At 49.1% G+C, this 16,422-nt stretch overlaps 1 protein-coding gene across 1 annotated transcript in view; it reads right to left on the bottom strand.

Moving 5' to 3' along the window:
• The window catches only part of MRTFA (myocardin related transcription factor A), a 100,361-nt gene extending 99,892 nt beyond the window's left edge, over positions 1-469 (bottom strand). Inside the window, exon 1 of the mRNA XM_074578236.1 lies at positions 333-469. The gene's annotated coding sequence lies outside the window, so the exon portion shown is untranslated. The remainder of the gene's footprint in view (positions 1-332) is intronic.
• Positions 470-16,422: the final 15,953 nt, after the last annotated feature.

Raw genomic sequence — 16,422 nt, 5'->3', positions numbered from 1 at the left:
CGAAGCCGGCCCGAGGCTGGAGGGAGCGGCCGTGCCCCGGCGAGGGGAGGCCCCTCGGTGCGGGCCGGGGCCCCGCGGAACGGAGCTGTCCAGCCGCGCCGGGCCCCGCCACCGCCGGTGGGGGGTACGCGGCGGGGGTAGGACACCGGAGCGGGGCGGGAAGGGGGCGCGTCAGGGGCACGCGCTGCCGCCTCCCGCCCCGCACCAACGGCCGCCGCTGAGGAGAGGACCGGGCGGCGGCGCGAGGCCCGCGCCCCTCCCCGCCCCAACCCCCCTCCTCCCGTTTCTTTACCCCTGGCAGCTCCCGGCCGAGCTCGGAGCTCCGCACTCACCCGGTCACGGCTCCATCTCGCTCCGACCCCGCCCGTCCCCGGCGGAGCCGCCGCCGCCCGCCGAGAACGCGCCCACCCCGAGCCTGCCACCCGGCCTGGCCACCGCCGACCGGCGCCTCGCAACCGCGGAAGCGCCCGCCCCCCCCACCCGCCCTCCCTCGGCGATGAGCCAATCAGAACGGAGAGGCGCGGGTGAGCGCCAGCGAGGCTGGCCAATGGGCGGCAAGCACCTGGGGAAGCTAACGGGCCTGAGGCAGGGCGAGGGGGCGGGGGCGGGGCGGGGCGCCGCGTGCCTGGCGGGGCGAACAGCCAATCGAAAGGCAGGGGTGATGTCACCGGTGGAGGCGCGGGGGCGGGGCGTCCCCTGGGAAGGCGGGGAGGGGCGGGACCTCGCCCTTAAAGAAGCAGCGGTGCCCTTGTTCCCTCCGTGTGCGTCGGGGGGCGGGGCGGGCTGGTCTTTAACTTTTACCGGGTTTATGTTTTTATTGTTTTTTGAAGGGGGTATTTTTTATGAAAGGCGCTGTGGGGAACGGCGCGGCGAAGGCCTGGCTGGTGCCAGCGGGGAAGCGGGTCCCGCCAGGCCTTGAGCGGGCACCGTGGGGTGAGGCGAGGCCTACCAGGGCGGCCCTGAGGCCAGGCCAGTGGGATGCAGGGTTGGCCTTCGCCCGGCCTCCCACAGCCCTGGGACGTGCCTGCCCGGTGCCACCCACCCCAGATCCGTGTGGTGGGTGCCCAGCTGTGGGGGAGCAGGAAGCCCCTGCCAGGGGTGGTGGGGAGAGGCCAGGCGCCATGTTGCAGTTGCTGCCCAACCTGTGGCGGAAACCTCATGTCTGGCCAGGGGGTGCGCTTTTCCTGGGAGAGGATGTTTTTTTTCTTGATCTGGTACGAAGCTGGGAAAATAAATCACAAATGGGTGAAATGTCCATAATGAAATCTTCGATTAACTGGGATGAGTTTGTTGAGAAAATAAAGGATCGATGCCATACTTAAAGAGCAGGACAGAGGATCATAGTTAGGCTATTATAATATCGTTATAAATAGCTGGTGAATGTCTACCTGCAACATTGTTCTCACCCCTGCTTAGTGTATCTTAAAAGGACATTATGGACATGAGTCATGACAGAGGCTGTAGCAATGCCCAGGGAAGGATTGTCTCATACTGCAAAGCTGAAAAAATTAGGATTGCCTTTCAAAACAAAGAAAAGGGGACACGAGTGAGGTATAAAATAATAAATGGTGTAAGAAGGCAAGGTTGGCCTCTCCTTAACCTTTCATGTAGTCAAAGAACTAGAGGACATGATATAACTGCAAAGCAATGTATGTGAAGTAGTTAGGAAAAAATGTTTGTGCCATGTACAATTAACCTATGAAATCCATGATAAGAAGCTTGATGATACAAGAATGTTAGGAAGAACCAAACAGCCAGTTACTGCCAGCCAGCCACTATCTTGCCCTGGTTTCTAATCCTGACATTTACAGCTCTTTGCTTTTCATTCCCAGGAATCCAGTTCAGCTTTGGCTAGGCACATAAATCTTGATGTAACATAATTCTTCTCCATGCTCTTTGACAGGGTTAGCCCTCCAGAGGTAGTTCAGTGAAAGAGTAGAGTCAAAAACACGAAACGTTCCCATGGATGATGGTAATTCCGGGAGTTTTAGGTTTAACGGCAAGTCAGGAATATTTACCTTCCTTTTGTCCCATGTTTTCTAAGAATAGCTCTTTAGGGATCTGAGAGAAATGCTCCAAGTGGATGAGAAAGCGTGGTTGCCTTTCTATTTTACATTGCTGGTTTTAGCAAGAATGGTGCAGGGCTTGTTCTTGAAATCATTTGCTTAGAAGACTTGTTAATAGATCTGTTTACAGAGTGGGCAGAGAAATGATGTGTCCAAGGGCGTACCACAGACTGATGGCAGAGCTCACAGCTATGCCCATATTTTCAATTCACAAGCCAGAGTCCTACTCAGCAGGCTGTATCTTCCTTCAAACAGATGAACATTTAAGAGATGGAAGCCGTTCCCTTCATTTCTGTGCTTAGGTTTCATTGGTTTGCTAACGTCTCTACTGATTTACATGCTCTACATATTACTGATTGTTTTCAGTCTCTACTACAACATTTTTCTGAAGTTCCAAAGGTATTTACAGACCTTGATAAAGATACAGTAGGGAAAAATAGAAAGCAAGAAATCTGCTTGCCTATAAAAGCTGTCTGTCTTCACCAGGAATAATGAAAAGTGAAGAACACGCAAGCTATATTTTTGTTTTAGTTTTGAAAGCCTCTTTGTTATTTTCAGTAGTTTTCAGATTCCTTAAGACTTATAATGAGTGAACTAAATTCATATTTTATTAACAGATGCGTAAGAACAGTCTGCAGTATTGGTAAAGGCAGCAGATCAAGTATATTAAACGAGTTCCATTTGATTAAATGTTAGATGAAGATTCACACTGAACAAAGAAAACACCAGTGAGCTATAACAGAATACAGCAGAATTCAATCTAGTTACTGTGGGACTAATTCTAAGTGCAGACTAATTCCGAACTCAACTGCATAATTACAAAATCAAGTTACTTTTGTGTAGCTACCATTAGCAACTAAGCTAGGAATCTTTCGCAGAAATATTTGATTTTCCTAACCTGATGTCCTCGTCATCAGTCACTTAGCATTACATTCAGTTTTGCATTTGGATTTCCTTTCCCTTTAAAGAAAAGCAGGATGAATGGGGAAAAAACGCCAAAAGAGAACAAAGCTAAAAGGTGTCCCTAAGAGTGTTTCTAAAGATAAAGTTCTTAAAATGGCTCAATGCTAAGCTTAACCTTAAAGGCTGGATGGCCTTCAGCCATCTAAAGATGCCTCTGCTTAAAACCATAAGCTATTAAAGAAACCTTAATGAATGAACAACTCAGAACATGCCTAATAATGTTTATTATCTTGGCATTAGGCTGATGGACAAATGTTCTCCTGATGGAGAAAGAACCTGGTTGGCACGGCTAACTGTTCCAGCTTAATTTTTTTGGAAGCGGTGAATTCTGCTAACTTGACTTCTGACTGGTTATATGCATCTTAGCAGCTCAGCAAGATCCCAAGTTTTCCAATGGTTTGCACAGGCCACAGCAGCAGATGCTCACGTGTGTGTGTGGGCACAAGGGAGAGTGTGCAGGGGCTTTCCAGGGCCCTGAGGAAACTCCTCCCAGGGGCGCTTGGCCAAACAGGGGTGATTGCCAGCCCTGGGCCTGTACATCACCAGCTGCCGTGGCCAGGCTCCTGCAAGACACTCAGCTGGGCTGCAAGGGAAGCCACTTCTGCGGCCCCTCTCCCCCGGCAGCTCAGATGAGCACTTGCACATAGATGGTTTCTGCCGGGCCATAATTGCCCGTGTGGAGGCTGGGTGAGCTCTTCCACCAGACCAAGTACTGTCAGTCACTTAATCAACTCAGCTTCTGTGCGTGGCCTCAAGCCAGAGCCTACGCTTCCCTCTCAGGCTGCAGGGCAGAGGTTGAGGAGGAGGGTGTGCCTGAACAGGGATGGGCAGGGAAAGGAATAGGAGGGTGCAGAAGCAGGTACTGGAGTTCAGGCACGTGTATTTGAATACACAGGAGGAGAAGTGGGCTGTAGACGCTGAAGATTGGGCTCCTAATGGAGCACAGTGTGAAGACACCCTTCCCCGCGTGGTCCAGCTCAGGGCAGGCAGCTGCTGCAACCATCCGTTGGTGGTACCCCAGTCCTGCTATGTTAGGAGCCCCTGTGGGAGCTTTAAAGGCAGCGGTTGAGTTTGGGGTTATGTTGTAAAACTAGAAGGAGGTGGTATGTTCTCAGCCTTGGGTAATCAAGTCCTGACAAGCAAGAATAAGAGATGACCGGGGGATGTTTCCCTGCCTTCAGAGAGGCTAGTCGCCTGCACCTTTTTAAGTGAATCGTGTTCTTTACAAGGTTTCATTCTTATTTTCCATGTCCTGCACATCAGCAGCTGGTTGCTGTCTTCTAATCCCCGTGGTACAAGAGCCTCTTGAGAAAGGAGTTTGCAGAGGGCAAAAACATCTTAGAGAGATATTTCAATGACTGTGTTCAAAGCATTAGAGACAACCAGTTTTCCTATCTTACTAAGGATTTTCCGTTTTGAAGTGGATCAACAGTTTCAGTTTGGTAAACACAACACGTTTCTATTAATGTAAGCTTTCCTGGGCAAGCAATTTACCTTCCTGTCAGACCTTTTCAAGAAAAAAGGATTTTGTGTGCTCAACTGCTCAAAGAGAGAGTAACGTATAGTAAAAGGAAAAGCAATTGAAGTCTTTACAAAAGTATGTCCTTTGGGCAAACACCAAGCACAAGAATTTCTGATAAAAAAATTGTTTGGGGAAGTGGTAAATGCATGTAAAAAGTGCGTGGACCGGTATCAGAGTTCGGGCTTAATAATTACAGTGTTGTCTATCAAAGAATACATAAACTATTAACTTAAGGCTGTGACTTCCAAGTTGCGATCCACATGGGTAGAAAAGGGTGCGCCGTAGTAAACAAACAACACAGTTTACAAACTCACCGGTTCAAAAGTGGAGTGATAAAGATACGTTATGGTTTATGAGAAAAGTTGAAGGTTGGCCATAACCTTTCGATCTGAAAGGACTGGAACGGACACCAGCTCGTTTCTGGTGTTATTGTAGTACTTTGCTGCTTCCCATAGATGGAGCCAAACACACATCGTCCAGCTGCGTTGTGACTCACCAGCAATGAATGCAGTTTCCCCAAAATCCCAGAGAACTGTAGTAGGAGAGTGTGTCATGTGTCCCCGAGCCCCATTTCCTGCCCTTTCCCCCAGGCTGAATCCCTCATACTGTTTCACTGTCTCCCAGGTCTGTTCCCACAGTGCAGCAACAACAGGCAATGACACATGAAAGCGCTAATCCAACACTGACCTTCCCGTACAGCTTGAGGGGGAAATGTTTTTCAGATGTTACAAATATTACCTTTCTAACTACACATTATAGCACAGCTTTGGCTAGTTGTCTGTTCTGCGTATTGAATGTATAAGGCATTAGAAAGGGTCTTAGGAGGCATATTTTGGAGGCTTTTCCTTCCACTGCCGCGCTGTGATCTTGGGCAGACTTCTATCTACCGGGTCTTGTGACGTCCACTGCATAATGTTTGGGATCTACAGATGCAATGCAATGACTTGTAATAGAAAGTAGGAACTTCCAAGAACAGAGGAGGACTCTACAATCTCTGCCACCTGTGAAGTGATACCAAAATTACAGGAATTTGATCAAAACACTGTGTAAGGAAGACAGACAGAGCTATCAGCCAAATAAGGATAAAAGCATTACAGGGTGAGGAGCGTTTCCAGCCTTGGGGAGTAAGAAATCATTGCTACCCTCCTGACAGCAACTCAAAGTTCTTTGCTCACTTCAAGAGCCAAGGAAGGCGTCTTCACATCTGTGTTCAGAACAGTGCAAAGCCACTCATGGTCCCAGTAGGGGGCAAGAGTAAATATTTCCACACAGATTTTACTTACCTGGCAACAGGTTTCGTTACACTGGACTTGAAAGTGGTGTAGAAACATCTGAGGCAACTTACTGTATAGACAGAGTGCCCTTTTGCTAGCCTTTTATTTTTAAGCAACACCGCAAAGGAGATAATTTTCTCAAAAGACCATTGCATTTAAAGGGCCAGTCTTGTTATCCTGCTGTTCAGTGTTCAGACTGAATCATGAAAGATGAATTGAAACACGGAGGCTATGTGTCAGTAATATCCCAGTGATACGAACGTGCCACTAACTGGGGAAGAGATCTGCATCTGTTTTTATACGCCTGTGGTTTTATGCCTACGGTTGCATTTGCAGCAGTCACTATGCTTCGTCCCTTTCGCAGAGGCATGTGGAGTGCAGCAAAACCTTGTGGCTGTCAAACACTTGAGGAAACTGGGAAGGGTTTTCTGGTGCCAGACTAGTCTTTTGGATGGAGCCTCCTCTTCCAGCGGCTTGCTGTGAAGAAGGAAGAGGTGCTGGAGCCCACTCTGGTTTAGCACACCTTCATCAGGACTGTATTATTTCCCAGCTGCCATTCTGACTCCAAGGTCTGCTCTTGAAGGAGTTACATTCTCCAGCTTTCTTTCCGTGCTCGAGAAGGTGCAGCTGGAGGATTTGGAAAGAGGTGATTTGATCCCCACACAATCCCAGGGCTCCCCAGAGAGGTCAGTAATCAGCATGGGGAGAGGAAGTTTGTGACACTCACATCTTTACTTTGTTTAGATGTTTCCTGTTGAGCAAGTGAATACAAGAGGATCTTTGGATTTCTCTTTGCAAAGCCTGGGTCTGATTTCAGCTGCGATGTCATCCCAAAAGAGCTGACTCATCCAGCAGGGCTGCAGCTCCAAGGAACACATGCAGAGGCTGGGAAAGTTCAGAGCTATTTTCAGAGCTCGGGGGAGTTGCACCGTGGGGTCCCACTCTCTGGAAGAGGTGCTAGAGAGAGACCATGCTGTCCCAAGAGCATCCAAGAGACTCAGTAAAAACTGGGCAATGCCATGACCCCTCAGGCTTCAAAGCAAACAGACTGCCAAGGCAGAAATTAGTAGAGGAAAATAATCGCCATCCACTGGGAAAGCGTTTCTTTGGCATTTTGCGCTTGCCAATCACTTTCACATAGCTTAGCTGCATTAAATAGTCCCCGGAGCAGGAATTTGGCAGTGCCTAGGCGAAGATGGCCCACAGGGTAACTGTGCACAGTTTCCGGCAGAGCACACTGATATTCACCAACCTGACTACAGGCTCCTCTTCTGCCTCAGTTTACCTTTATCTGTTTACCTCAAACCAACTACCATGCCTGGTATTTCCAAAACACTCCCTAGTATGGGTAGGGCTTGTTAACGTAACGTTCAGCCTTCCAGCCTTAATAATGAGTTTTACAGTTGTGATAATAAACATTTTAAAATGCGATTTGAAATGTATATTAAAAGCAGTGGAGGGGAAAGCTCTGAAGGGAAATTAGAGTATTCTGATTATGTCTGAAAGAAGAGGGAATCAAATGAAAGGAAAAAAAGAACGAGTGCTTAATGCTGTCTGGGGAACACAGCAGCAGCCTCTCTCAGACAGGCCTGATGTTCCTGCAAAATAACCAATCCAGGAATGAGTGTCCCAGAAAAAATACAGAGGCGCGAACAAAGGAAGTAGGAATGAAATTCAAGTGGAGCGGCTTTCCCCTTTCCCCTGCCCCTGCTGCAGCACAACATTGAAACTGAGCAGACGAAGTTGCTCCCAAAGAAAGGTACCCTTGTGTGGCAGGGTTGTCTGACAGACACCAAAGACTTTACCAGCTGCTGGCCACGTAGCACGAGTGACGGGCTCCCGGCCAGAGCTCTCCTGATGGAGCCCACGTAAATCCGAGAAGCGCCTGTGGGCAATTTGTTATCGCTGAGCACTGCTCAGCATCTTGGATGCCGACACTCCGCAACTCCTGCTGCTCGCAGGGAGCCATTTGTCAGAGTCAGAGTTAAGCGTCTGGTTAAAGGGCCTGATGATAAAGCGCTCTCTGCAGAGCTGATTTCTCCAGAAATGTGCGTGGTGCCAGTATGTAATGTCGGGAGGCAGCTTTGCCTGAAATATCCAGGGGATCTTGTTTCAAAAAACTGGATGCTGGAGAAAGTGGGGGGTAGGTTGGGACTTGAAGGACAGATATGATTAAAGGGAGGGAGAGACTGCTCCGCTGAAGCCCCCTGTGATTATTTAGTTCACAGGAAGACATTCAGAAAAGGGCGCATAATAGAAAAGCAGAAAATAATGAAAACTGTAAAGGTGCTCTATTGGGTGCTGCTTGCTCCTGTACTGAATGAGGACTCGGTGAACCGGAAAGGTGATGGGTTTTAAAATGGGTAACAGGAGATGTGTTTATTACAGAATAACGTTACGTGTGTACAGGAAATGTATTTACCATGGAATAATGTTATTTGTGAGAGTTTCACAGACCGTCATTGAGAATAAGAGTCGGCTTAAGTCTTAAATAGGATTAGAGGGGAGAAAAAAGAGTATAATTAGAGGTTGCTACTTTTATTCTCTCTTTCATGTTTGAGGGATAAAATCCCACTAGCTTCAGGGCATCGAGCAACCTCAGAAAGCCTGCGACTAGAAATAACTTCTTGTGTGGGCAAATTATCCTATTCTTCTCTTGAAATTTTCTGGGAGTAATCTTCTGCTGGTTTCTGTCATAGATAGGATAGTAGCCTGCAGGGGTATTTATTTCGGTATGTTTTTTACTGCTGGGGTGTGTTAGTGAAGGTATGAGCTGGAATTCCAAAGACTGCTTCCAGGCCACTTTCATTGGCAGAAGAACACAGTGTGACAGACGTAGATAGAGGTATACCAACTGACACATTTTTTCCACCACTTGATTCTACCCCAAACATAAGAAAAAAAAAATTAAATCTGCATTTTGTGACTACGTTTCTTTTTTCACAGCAACCCAGTCTTCAGAGTATCTCTTAGGTTAATATTGTCCAGCCTTGTTTCTTGGGCATCATCTATCTCCTGGATGTTGTCTGCATTTCTATTGCTGTTTCTGCTGTAGTGAAGAAATACAACCTTCTCTGGTGCCACCGCGTTCCAGACGTCTTCAGTCTTTCCACAGCAGTTCATCTTTGGGATCTGTCAGTGTATGGGCAGTGGGGTCTGGTACGTTGGGAGACCCCATACTCGCTCCCCCTGCTGTGGGTGTCAGCAGTTCCCCAGCACCCCTGTTCTCACTGCTGTGTCCAGAGACTTAATATTTAGCCACTATTCACCAGTCTTCTCCCTGAGGTGTTGGAAGCCCCCTCTTGCTGACTTGATCGTTTGCCTCCTGTGGGCATGTCCTTACCAGCATTTCCCTGGTTTGGCTCCATGGCAGGTTTATCCTGGCCCTGATGGTGCTAGAGGTTCTGGCATTCACTGTCCCTGCTCTGGCTGTGTCCTATACTGACCTTCTCTCCTCACGTGGTGCTGCCTGCATGCAGATATTCCAAAAGATTAAGTCTCTTCTGCCCCAGCTGTCCAACAAAGTGCCCAGCTGAGGGTGAAGTGAATACACAAATTGCGATTGCTGTATGTCTGGTCTTCTCTATCTGCTGGGCACAGTGTTGTTTGCTGCTGTAGATACCTACACCCTCTGATCCTCCTCTGCTCTTGCACCCGAAACATGCCCATCACCCTGGTCTGTGCACCCAGCGGGCTCGTCCCCCCAGGTACTTGGTGGGTCTTGAGAGCTGTCACCGGATCTCTCTGTCAGGTCAGTGGCCCAGGACTGGCAGGGACTGGCCACACTTTTGCCAGGAGGCAGATAGCAAGCCAAAGATTAAAGGTACTCGATCTACAGGGGATACAGAGTATTGCGTACAGGTGCCTCGAGTCTGGAAAGTCTTCAAAAGGGTGTTTAATTTTCCCTGGTGAATCCATGCTTTAAAATGTTCAAACAAATCAGATGTATAATTTGGTCGAATGACAACTCCAGAAGAGAATGCAGTGATAATTCACGAAACTTTGGAGGATATAAATGTCAAGGAAGGAGGAGTGGTTACGGTGGTACTAGTGTGATAGCCAGGAGGACTCAAGTAAATTTGAGAGAAGGAAAATTTTGGCTCAGTACAAGGAACAAAAATATAAACTAAATAAAGCAACCTAAAATAAGTAACTGTACAAAGCCTAAGAAACCAAACAAAACCTTTCCTCCAAGTAGTTATTTTGAAAGAGGAAAAGTACCAGATACTACATTGAGTTCTCTGCGAGCTTCACTCTTGTTATGAGTTTGGTTTTTTTTTTTTATATGGGAGCCACTGAAAAAAATTATGGTGATGGTGGCTGCCTAAAATGGAAAAAGCCAACAATAATCTCTGCTTGATTTGAATAAACCCCGAAAGGGAGAGGCTGAAACCCCTCAGAAGCAGTAAATTAAACTCGAACAGAAACCTGGCACGTACAGTAAATGACGCATATAGTGAATGGCACAATCTTCTGTTGGGCATTGCGCATAGAGGACAGACACATCATGATTTTCCGTGTCTAAAATAAAAAGCCTGTAAAAAAGTTCTTCCAGTTATGGAGACAAATAAATTTGACAAGAGTGATTTGTCTTCTTATTACAGAAATTATCCGGGTTTTTTCTCTCTCTTTTTTTTTTTTTTTGTTTCCTCTTTTCCCTGGTGAGCATTAAGTGCAGAGAAAAAAGTGTCTGATCTGGGTAAGAGTCTGGTGCAGATGAGGGGCCTGAAACTGAGAAAATATCGCTACTTTTCACATCAACAGTGCTCTGTCTTCACTAGAGTGTCCCTGGGGTTTAGAGGATGTGATAAAGTATGTTCAGTCCAAGTTGAGGAAGCGTTAAAACTTCAGACAAGAACAGAAATAGCCTTTAAATTTATGCACCGTATTAGAAAATTGCAGCAGTAGCTAAACCAAATGTTTGAAGACGTGTAAAGTTAAAGCCAGGTTAATGGGCAAAACCAGATCAAAGCTGAGCTTCCCAGGTGGACTTTTTCCTGTTTTCTGATGCAGGCTTTTTAAAATGAAGGCTAGAAGTATCTGTGTGTATATATATATATATGGTGGACGGGTTTGTCAAGCAAGGCTGGTCACTGGATGAGCGGGACGGATGCTGCGAAGGAGAGCATCCTCTTCAGCTTTGTGAAGCGTTGACTCCCGCGCGAGCCGGGAGGCAAAGAGCTGCTGTGCCATGTTTGCAGTACATTAACCGCTGGTATTTGCAGTGCATGCCAACCCCCAGATCAAATAACTCCGCTGTTAGATCATGCTAAAGTGCTCCATTGCTTATTTCTCTCTGTCACACACGAATTACTGGGCTGCAGAGGCACCGGGGAAAGCGGCACATGGAAGTTTTAAACTATATAAACTTTGGGCCTTAAAACAAACAAACGTGCAATCAGTCCCTCCGTGTTTATGCTTTGATGAAGAAGGCCTGGGGTTCCCGCTGGGATGACGATTTTAAAAGGGCACGGCGCAGTGCCGGGCAGCAAGTCCCCGCATCGCCATCGCTCTGCTCCTTCCCGCTCCCTGCGGGGCTGCGGGGCCGGGGCAGGACCGTGGTTGCAGGCAGGGAGGAGGCAGGTGATAGGAACGGGCCGCCACCGCAGCACTCTTCTGTTTGTGTTTTCAAGCTTTCGGTCATTTTGCTCCAAGGGCAGCACTCTCAGGATGTTCGCGTTCACATCTATCTGCCGATGTAACTGTCTGCCAAGTGATGCGCCCTGTTTTTGATCTGGGAAAATCCTCAGCGTGTTTTAACAAGACGGACATACGAAGCCCAGGAGCTACCAGCACACACTTAGCATCCGCAATCCTCCCTCAGACAAAGCCCGCAGGCCCGCCGCCCGCCATCCCATCCGAGATAGATAGCCCAAATCAGCACTCAAAGCGTCTCCCGGGTGTTGTTTGCCGGAGAGGCTCCCCGACTGGCCCCGGGCCAGAGCCCGCAGCCCCGTCCCAGCCCTCGGCGGCTGGGCAGACGTGCCATGCCAGCGGTGCTCTGTTCTTTCTCTGCTCGGCGCAGCAGCCCCCGGGGTGACAGGGCTGCTGATAGGCAGGAGAAGGCTCTGGACGGCTTCAGCCGGCGCAGGGTGGGGAGATGAACTGCAGCGCCCCGTCAATTGGCAAAGCACACGGAGAGGGATTTAAATCCTCTCTTGTATTGCCACCGAGTCCTGCACCGTCCTCTCCCTCCCAAGCCCCGTCCTTCCCTCTTTTTGGATCCTGTTTATTGTCTTCCGCTCCCCAATTTTCTACGGCTGATATTTTTCCCACACCTCCTGATTTTTGTTTTAACCCCTCTATCCCGTCTACTAACGCACACCCAGCTCCTGCACTTGAACACAAATACTGGGAGCCCTGAACGCACCAGGGACAGTCTCTCTCAATATTATTGTTATTATTAATATAACGCCATGTAATAATTACAATAATACATAAAACAGGTAAATTAGTGCCCGTAATGTAACAGTATGCTACAGCTGGGAGGAAGAATTCCCGGGAAAGCTCTGCTCCATCCAAAGATGGCACATGCTTTGGGGACATCGCCTGCTTGTGTTGAGGGAGGTGTAGGAACCGAGGCAGCAGAGCGCGGTGTTTTTACTAAAAGGCTTATAGTCTGAACAGGCAGGGAGGATAGTAGACAGACCAGCCTCACATCTCAAGTCCCTGCTCCAGGGCGGGGCTGTGTTAAAAGATCTTAATGAAAGAGGATGTGGTTTTGTTTTTACATTAACAAAGCTCGTTTCCCTTAGTCAGGTTTGGAGAAATAGCTGAGTTGTTTTCGCTGAAATTTTCCTGAGACAACACAGGCCGCGGGCAGACACCCAACGTAGAAACTTTCTGCCAGTACCACTTGTCAATGTTATCAGCAACTTTAAACAAGACTTGATAAGAGGAAGGGTCAGCTAAACTCAGCTATTAGTATTCCTCCCTGTGCCTCTCATAATGAGATCTAGCCTTGTTTGTCTTGTCAGGTGAGCAGTTTTATAGCTAGGTGAGACACTGGAGGAGCCATGTGTACCTTCAGAAAGCTGTAATATTTAGCTATCCTTTTTTTTTTTTTTTTTTTTTTTGTGTCAGAGGCAGCAATGTCAAAGAACAGAGGATATCCAGCAAGATGTCTTGTGGTGTGGAGGAAGAACACCTGCGTCCTCTCTGAGCACCCACCTCTCTTATTGCTGCTAGTGATGTGTCTGTAACACCAGTGAATCAATGATGGGATTTGTGCTTGCCAGTGAAAAATGTGACTGTGGAAGTAGCTGGACAAAGCCTAGGTCAGAATCGGCAGGAGCAAACATGGCTGCCTGTCTTTTCTTGCAGTTTGGAGACCCGCATCCTGAGAAAATCAAGCACTGTCCAAAATAGGTGAAGTGTTCTTACATTTGCCAGCTCAAGAGCTGTTTCATTAGTGATATCAAGAGGGAAAACACAGATGTCGGCGAGGTCAGGCTGCCTCGGTCCATGCTTATTTGTGTTTTGGATTTGCTGTGAGCGGGGCTTTGTGGCCCAGCAGCATGAGCTCCAGCACCTCATTCTACAGGGGAGTGTCCCCAGCAGCAAAACCATCCGAGGGGGTGATGGGGAAGGGCTTGGCAACGGGGGTCCTCAGGGGAAAAAGATCCAGCTCTGTGGCTTTATTTTTATACCCTGTGCTCTAGATCTCTGGAAAGAAGTCCGGGACCATCATCTCCTGTTTCAAGGTCCTCACTAGCAATGCCAATGCTCATGGAGTCATTGCTTCCCCCTTACACCTCCAACCGTTCCTTCCTTCAGATGCATCTCAGCACATCGCCACCTCTGCAGCAGCAGCACGATGGGTTATAGAGCCAAGCGTTGAACCCCACCAGGGAACTGATCCAGGCTAAAAAAACAATATGGTAGGGGGAGAAGGGGGCTAGATCTCTTTAAACGGGTGTTGCCACAAAAAGCCCTTCAGGAAAACGCAGCCCCCCAGGTTCAGATGGCCAGCTATGAGTGTGACCAGACCTGCAAGGACGTGCAAGCACGAGGCTCCCCTGGTCCTACCTGCCTTTCCCCAGCAGAGCAGGTGGGCACCAGGCACTGTGTGTCTGTACTGGCATTTATAGGTGTCCTGAAGCCTGGTCAGGGGTGGAAATCCCAGACAATTGGCTACAGACTGTCCGGATGACCGTTTGAGGTGAGAAAAGCACATGTGCCAAAGGAAACCTGGCTGCATGGTTCCCCCACTGTGTTCCACTGACCAGATCTGTTCTTCTCTTCAGAGATAATCTTCACTACTCAATGATAAATGAAATGGTTGGGGATGTGCCCTTCAAGTTTTTCCTCTGTGCCAGAAATGCAGGTCTTTCTTAGAAAGCTTCTGGTGATAAAGAAGGAGCAGCTGCGTGAGCCACCAGCTGCAGCAACCTTCAGGGGAAACCTGAGGGAGGGGAAACCTGAGGGAGGTGAAACGGGATCAAGACCCGCCGGAGCTCTGTGTGTCACTGAGGGGACTGATGAGCAACGGGCAGAACGAAGCAGTGAAAGGTAAAGGTTCCAAGAGCAGTAGGGAAAAAGTGATTGCACAGGATTTCACTGGTAAATTCGCTTTGCAAATACTGAAACTCCCAGAAGTGGACGGCACCCGCAGTGTTACTCCCTAATGAAACCTCTCCCTCAAATCACAGCCATGGCCCCCCCAATTCTACGTGCAGTTCAGCTTCCTTTTACATGGCTTTTGGGCTTCCCACTGCTGCCATAGCTGATGGCTACCCCTGCTTCAAAGCCTCCTGCGGCCCGAGCCCTGCTTACTCGGTGAAATAGGTGGTTGCATGTGGTTGTCCTTTTGAAGTTCACCAGACCCCTGAAAGAGCTGCCCACGCACGGACGTGGGCCGAACCCCAGGCAGATGTTGCCGCTAAATAGCCAGTGATAGTCAGAGCTCAGTTAAAAAGCAGGGGGCATAGTAAAAGCATGACTGCGAGCTTTCATGGTGAAAAGGAACAGTAAATTGAGCCGTAAGCACAACACGTCTCTCTCACACTTAATTTAACACTCATTCTGACAGCTCCTGGTGATGCAGACCTTTTATCTGCTGGCTGCAGCCTCTCCCACAGCCGTGACTCAGCCGGCCCTTGCCTACATGCCTTGTTTGAGCAGGAGCCTCCCCAAGAGGCCCTAATCAAGTTCAGTCCCCACGGCCCCAGCCGTTTCCCACTTCTCTAGGCCGTCAAGCAAAGCCTGGGAAGAGCTGGTCCCAGTCACTCGTCGTTTGGGAAGGGGAGAAGCACTGCTTCAGGCCTAAGCTCGCTAAGGAAAACACCTCCAGGCTGCTGTTGTCTGTCCTCCCCCATCCCACGTCCCCCCACCTGGTATTTGAGGACCTGCATGTTTTGTTAAAGTCAGCACCACTCGAGGAATTGCATTTGCTGGCCCGTTTCTGTTGGATGGGGGCAGGGGAAAACGATGCTGCGAAGGCTTGACGGTGCTGCCGTCCACTGGTCTGCAGGTGGGAAGTTTGGCCGGTGATGAAAATATTAGCGTTTCCTTCATAAACTGGCTTTCCACCCGGCGTTACAGTCCCCCGGCCTCTCCCTCTTGGCAGGAGAGCTGTGCCACTGAGAGAAGCCGCTGACCACCTGTGTGCCACCCATGGCAACGTTGCTGTCTGGTCCATGGAGAACCAGTCTGACTAGGTAGAATTGAGAAAAATATAAAATAAAATTAAGCAGGGCTTTAGAAGAACAAATGGAAAAGCTTTTTTTGTCCAATCTGCTGCCTGCACTGGCTCATTAAGGCTTCAGTGAGGATTATGCCGTGGCGAGGGTGGCCCCACTTGCACCCACCTTTCCATCGCCCCTGCCCAGCTGCTGGCCAGGTGACATAAGTCCTTGAGCAGGGAATGTGGGATGCGAAATAAACCAGGTGCAATCTGGGAGGCAGGTTGTCGTGAGCTGTTTGACCACGTGAAGGCCTGTGACAGCTTGAAGCGGGGAATGAACAAGCAGGGAAAGCGGGGTAACGCTGAGCTCAGCTCCCCAGGACCTGCCAAAGAATTTCCCTGGAATGTTTGGGGGATTTCTCATGTGCTGCGGGACAACCATTGCTACCTGCAGCCCAGGGGTCAGGGACCTGACAGCTTTTTTTTCCCTTTTTTCCTGAAACGCTGCAAGTTAGTGTTATAAAAGGTAAAACTTCAACCCTTCGTCTGCATCCCTCTGCAGACTGAAACCCTTCCATCTCAGCCTGAAGTTTCCCCAGGGGGGGAAATAAATGCAATTGCAACTGTTTGGCCACCATGCCCTGCCTCCTCCAGTCATCTGTGTCCACTCGTACAGCCAAAAGACTGCCAGCGAGGAGATGTCCCGTGGATGGTGCAGCTCCCTCACAGCATCGCCCGCAGCAGCACTCGTGCAGTGTGGTGCATGTGGCCAGGATGTCTAAGAGCCGGTGGGACTAAGGCCCCTCCAAAAGGGGCAGACTGAAACTTGGTTGCCTGCAAAGCCAGCAACCATCCCCGCTGGCCCAGGCTCTGGCCGCAGCAGCCGGTACCTTCCCCAGATCCAGCAAGAGGCCGGAAGATTCCTGAGGTGCCAGCCCTGCACTGTGCTGGGGACCAGGCAAAGCTCATGGT

The sequence above is a fragment of the Larus michahellis genome, chromosome 1 (genome assembly GCF_964199755.1).
Source record: "Larus michahellis chromosome 1, bLarMic1.1, whole genome shotgun sequence".
Classification (NCBI taxonomy): Eukaryota; Metazoa; Chordata; class Aves; order Charadriiformes; family Laridae; genus Larus; species Larus michahellis.
This window is presented reverse-complemented; position numbering and strand designations above follow the sequence as displayed.